Source organism: Vigna angularis, chromosome 9, assembly GCF_016808095.1.
Source record: "Vigna angularis cultivar LongXiaoDou No.4 chromosome 9, ASM1680809v1, whole genome shotgun sequence".
Lineage (NCBI taxonomy): Eukaryota > Viridiplantae > Streptophyta > Magnoliopsida > Fabales > Fabaceae > Vigna > Vigna angularis.
Genome location: NC_068978.1, coordinates 27,274,569 through 27,281,174, shown reverse-complemented (window position 1 = coordinate 27,281,174; position 6,606 = coordinate 27,274,569).

The window sequence follows — 6,606 nt, the reverse complement described above, 5'->3', positions numbered from 1 at the left end:
TTATTAAAATTACTAACCAGGAATTTCTCGCTTCATGCAACTTCAGAAATGTATTTGCAGAATCAACATATTGATATATGTCAAATAAAGGATCAAACATATCATTCAGAATGTGACCACGACATACATAATCATCATTCTCCCATTTGTTCCTTTTTTGTTGGAGAAAACTTAGAACATATGCCACGTTTAGAGCCGAGAGAAGGAAATGCATCTTCTTTTGCCATTGTCGGAAACAAACGCCTTCAAACTTGTCTATTGTGTGAAAGTTTGCAGACATCTCAAAAATTGTTGTCATCTTAGAGAAGATATTGCTTTTATACTGTTGGAACAATTTTTCAAGAACTTAGAGAAACAAGATGAACAACAATGTAAACTTTATATACTCTTCTAGGCGTGAATAGACACTTTCTTAAAAGCAATATTTTGTCCCTTATATGAGTGAAAGGGATCACAAAATTTGCTTTTGAGATACAAAGAAGAAATACAACGATAATACTCATTCTAAATATTAACGTCAAACAAGAATAAAATTCTCACGAATTGATTTGTGTGTTAAAAAGTCTCTCACCATCAATAAATCACAAGATCCCTTTATGTAGATGTTGATCAGACATCTTTCAAATCCAAGAGATACCAGATTCTGATTAGTTACATTTTTTTTATAAATGATTGTAACTTTTTGTAACTCTTCATGAACAATTGTAACTCTTTATTGGTTGTAACCGTTCATTAGTTGTAATTCTTCATGAATAATATTATAACTCTTCATTAGTAGTAACTCTTCATGAATAATTTTAACTCTTCATGAATCTAAAAATTGTCTCTAATACTCTTAAATTCCAACATGAATTCTGATAACGGTAATTTTTACCATTATCTTTGAACCAATTTTCGTACCAAATCTACCCTTTTGAAGCTTGAAACATGTTTAATCCTCCCTTTTTATCTAAGTTTGTGAATAAGTCTAGCTTAAGCTTTATATTTAAGTTTTCATCATCAATTCCTCAAATTTGTAGGCAAATTGTGTGTATTGGAGAAGTACTTAACTACTAAGAGTGGGAACCAAGGAAAAGATTCAAAAGCAGGAGACTAAAGGAGTAAAGAAGGCATCTCGCGCCTGGGCGTGACAAATGAGGCGCCCGGCGCGAGTTTAAAGTGAGACTCGCCCAGGACGCTTGCCCAGCCCGAGAGCACGCTCGCCCAGGATAAGTGGACGCTCGTCCAGAGTGGAAGAAGGAGCGGACGCTCGCCCAGAAGAAGAGGACGCTTGATGAATCAATATTTTCTACACTTCACTTAGTTTATTGTGCTAAAATTAATCGGGGAATTGTGCTTAATTTTCTGGTATTTTCCCATTTTTCTGAATTGTGCTTAATTCGATCAGAAATTCTTATTTTAATTAATTTGAATTGTCTGAGACTAATTATTTACATTATTAATTGCAGAGAAAATATTGAATAATATTTTAGGACATTTGAAACAACATTCATTTGCACACGGTTATTTACTTGGAAGAAAACCATTGAGAGGTGCACACGGTAGAAAATAGTTGATGCCATGTCTTTGAATGGAAAGTGTCACGACATTGGATGTCTCACGGCTGGATGGAAGTGTACCACAAAAAGAATGGAGAATGAAGGGGAATGCACGTGAAAGTAGGGGATAAGTTTTTAAATTATTTATTAAAAATCTTAATAAACAAGCTTGGAACAGCCACGTGAATAGAAGCACATCTTAGAAGCCAAAGGGCTGCAGCAAGAAGATGGGAGGACGGACAACAGCTGGCTTCTCGGACACAATAAGCCAAGTCTAGCACCAACACTTCAACGTCCAGAATTAAGGGAAGAGCACAAGGAGGATGGTGTCATGACTAGAGAGAAGCCCACGGTTGAAGCAAATTACAGTGGAAGTGGAAGGGAAACAGAGAAGGGTGTGCTACGGCAAATTGGAAGAAGACAAGATTAGTTGGCAAATGGGACCCATCCTAATTCTTTTGTAAACTTAGGAGTTGAAGAATTCAGAACTTAGAACCTAGAAGTCACGGGAAAGGAATTCCAGACAAAAACAAAATGTTGAAATGAAGGAGAAGTCACGGGAGGCAGCAGTAGCAGCAACAAAATTCTGAGCTTTGGCTATAAAATGGAGCAGCAAGAGCACAGAAGAGTCATTAGTTTTAGGAGTAGAAGTTAGGTTTCTGGCTTGGTTTTCTCCTCCCCTCTGGGGAGGTTTTAAATTTCTTTTAGTTACCGTTTCCATAATTGAATGTTGTAATTTCCAGCTTGCATTTTCAAATCAATGTTTGTTGAACTTTCTTCTCATTTACCATTTTCTGCACAATTACTGTTTCTACAAATGCTGAATGTTTGACAAATTTCATTTTCATTTAAGCGTTTTATTTTTACCATCTTTTTATTTTATCGTTTATTGTTTTCTGAATCGTTTAATTTTATCGTTTTTCAATTTACCGTTTTCATTTTTACCGTCTTTTATCATTCAATTTTTATTGTCTTTAAGATTTATTTTTGTGATTTTAAATTCAGTTGTGTTTAATTTTCATTTTTTAAATTTCCAGTTTTAATTTTATTTTTCAGAAACAAAACATTCACAAACCCCCCCCCCCCCCCTTTCTTGTTTAAATCTGAGACTAAACCAACACAAATTGGTCCTTGAGAGACGACCTAGGAGTCACTTCCTATTCTATACTGCATTCTATATCTGTATCAAATTTGTATGACCGCGACAATCGTATCAAATTTTGGCGCCGCTGCCGGGGACCAATGAAGGTTTGGTTTCAGATTTTCGTTATGTAAATTTTTGTTCTGCTAATATGTGTGTTTTGCGTGTTTTGTGTTTTATATTTTTGTAGGCGGCAACGAAACCTTCAGCAAATTTTGGCAGTGTTGTCAGGTTTTTTTTTTTTGTTTTAAATTTTTACTGTGTTAATATATGTTGTGTTAATATGTGTTTAATTATGCTGTGTTCTATATTTAGTTGTTATTAAAAAAAAATATTCAATCTTGTTTGTGCTTGTAGCATGTTTAATTGTGTTGTGTTTATTCTTGTGTTGTGATGTTCTATTCTCTGTATGTGTGTCGTATGTGTTTTGTCTGCTAATTAAAAAAAAATTTATTTGTCTTTTGTGTGCGTGTTGCATGTATAAATGTGTTGTGATTTTTAGTATTTACTTTTTATTTGTTTTATTTTTATTTTTTATTTTTATTTTTTATTTTTATTTTTATTTTTCCATGTCTACCTATTCTGGCTATGTGAATACTGCTTATTCTGCCAATGTCTCTAATTATGATTCTGCTACTGCTTGGTACAATGATTATTATTCTGTTGATTTCTGTGATGAGAACAATATGTATCATCCTCAAACTTCTGAGAGCTTCCATTGGGATCCGGTTCCACTTACTGAGGATGGTGATCATTTAGTTCTCACCACTAAACTGATAAATTTGTTGCCCCATTTTCGTGGACTTGCAAATGAATGCCCATATACACATTTGGAGAACTTGTACGAAATTTGTTGTTTTATGAAACCTCCAAATGTTCCAGATGATCACATTTTCTTGAAAGCATTCCCGCATTCATTACAAGGAGCAGCTAAGGATTGGAAAAACTCTCTTCCTCTAGGATCCGTTACCGATTGGGGATATCTTGAGCATCAATTTCTGAGCAACTTCTCCCTTGTGCAGTATGGTTACAACAACAATCCTGGATGGAATGACACGAGTTTGGGATGGTACGATGCTCCACAGAAATATCAAGAAGCACCATCTCAGAATACTTTCATGCCTACACCAGTCCAACAACAACAGAGTCAGCAATATGATGCTCCTGCCCAAGTAGCTCCTCAGCCTTCTACTTCTGAACCTGCAATGAAGGAGTTATTGGAGCAGAGAACCATGCAGAGCATTCAGTTTAAGCGAGAAATCATGGAGCTGCAACAAAAGACACAAGCTATCATTGAGAGTTCGAATAATCAGATAGGGCAGATGGCTACTCAACTCACTGAGGAACAGTCTCAAAATTCAGAGAGACCATTTCAGACTGTCCAGATTCCAGATGATGATGATAGTGCCATCGATATAGGGGATGAGGAGCAGAGTTATGAGCTTACTACTGTGCAACCTACTTTCCCACCTTCAGATATCCTTACTCTCGCACCTGAGGAGACTGATAAAAATCATGAGGGACAGGCAGATATGAGAAACACTTCTGAGCCAGGTAGATCACCTTCATCTTCCCACACTTTAGCAATCTTCAAGGAAGTGGAGGTAAGCATACCAAAAATTGATTATTCTGTTGATTGTACTGTTGATTGGTATGCTGATAATTGTATTGTTGCTGAGCATGTTTTTAATTCTCCCTCTGAACATGAATCTGAGTCTGTGTTTGATAATGCATGTAATTTTAAAATTGATTCATATTCTGAGGATGTATCTGAGGTTCAGCCTGTTCCACTGGGATTGGGTGTCATACCCCTGCATGAAATTTCTATGGAACCATATTGCACTATCCTTATTGCAGGAGGTACAAATGAATTTGACCAACATGCACCCATGATGGAAGACAAAGGTGCCATCTTTCACAAAAGTTTCGACATCAACAGGCACCTGCTAAACCTGCTCATCAACAATCACTGCTCAGATCCAGCTGTGGAAAACATTTCACTGCTCGATCAAATTTGGAGGATGAAGCAGTTCGTCCTCAAAACGTCCAGGCTGGAATCTAAGTTGGAAGACATCTCCCTGATGATCCAAAATTGGCAGCTTCCACCATAACCTACGGGAGTTTGCATTTTCTTTCTCTCCCTTTTTCCTACTTTTATTGCACTTGTCCATGATATGTTTACTGTTTTGATTGCTGATGACATGTTTAGAACACATTGAGGACACTGTGTAGTTTAAGTGTGGTCTATTGGGAGAGAGTCTGATTTTTTTTTTGTGTGAAATTTTTTGTTTTTGAGTGTTAAATTTTTTCTGTTTTAAGTTGTTTTAGTGTGTTCTGTGTGCAATAAATTTTACATTTTTTCTCTTGATTTCTGGATGTTGTTTAAGTTGTAGATTTTTCCTTCACTTGATTAATACTTATGGTTTCAAATCCTTGCTTTTCTCTGCCTGGAAAGATGATTATGTATTTAAGAGGTTGATTTGATTGTGACGAATACCCTGTGAGATTTGAGCCACTTGATGTTCTTTCTTGTGTGTAATATGTATCTGGATTGCTTGCATATATGCCTTGGCTTGATTCTTTTTGATAATTCTTGATGGCTATGCATGTTTAGAAATGATAAAGGCATTTTTATTCTTGAGCCTCTTTAGCCAAATAAGCCTACCCTGTTATTATCCTTTGATAAACCCTTTGAGCCTATACTTTCCCTATTTCTTTGTTTTAAAGCTCATACACTAACCCTAAGTGAAAAACAATGATTACCTTAACCTTAGGAAAGTCTGGAGCTATAAAAGTGTTTCGTGAATAAGTGTGGTCTCCTTGGGGATTCTGATAAATTGGCTAGTTGGTTCATCATTTTGTTTTTGAAAATATGAATTCTATCCTGTTGTGTGATAAAGAGAGAAAATAAAAGAGACAGGATGAAAAAGAGAAAAAAAATGATGAAAAAAAAATAATAATTTTGTGAATAATGGAGTCGAGAAGAGGATCGAATTAGAGGTTGGGTGAAATTTTACTGTATTTCCACTTATTCCCCATTGCTCCTCTAGTTCTTTTGGGCTATACCTACTTATCCATGTTAATCCTCCCCTGTCCTTGGCCCCATTACAACCCATGAAAGACCTTTAGATCTGAACATGCATATGTTTTAAGTATTGATAATTAGAGACTTGCCAAGTCTGCTTGTGTTTGCTTTCTTGAGTGCATTGAGTGACATTGATTTACCTTAAACACTTGAGAGAAACACTGCTAGTGCATCTGTGAGGTTATGTTATTTTTGAATCACCTCTTGAGTTGATTAATCATTTTGCTATGTTTTGAATTGCTTGGATGATTTCTGTAAGTATCTGCTCAATTTGATTTTGTGTTGGATATTGTCTATACCTTTTCTCTGTCCAGACTTCTTGAGAACTCTGTAAATTCTTTTTATTTTCTTGCGAGTTTTTATTTTTTCTGTCAACTGAATTTTGTGTAACCTTCCTAAAAGTCCTTTGAACCCTTCCCTGATTTGCGTCTTAATTTTGCCCAGGAGTGCAAAAGACTAAGTGTGGTCTATTTTGATGAATCAATATTTTCTACACTTCACTTAGTTTATTGTGCTAAAATTAATCGGGGAATTGTGCTTAATTGTCTGGTATTTTCCCATTTTTCTGAATTGTGCTTAATTCGATCAGAAATTCTTATTTTAATTAATTTGAATTGTCTGAGACTAATTATTTACATTATTAATTGCAGAGAAAATATTGAATAATATTTTAGGACATTTGAAACAACATTCATTTGCACACGGTTATTTACTTGGAAGAAAACCATTGAGAGGTGCACACGGTAGAAAATAGTTGATGCCATGTCTTTGAATGGAAAGTGTCACGACATTGGATGTCTCACGGCTGGATGGAAGTGTACCACAAAAAGAATGGAGAATGA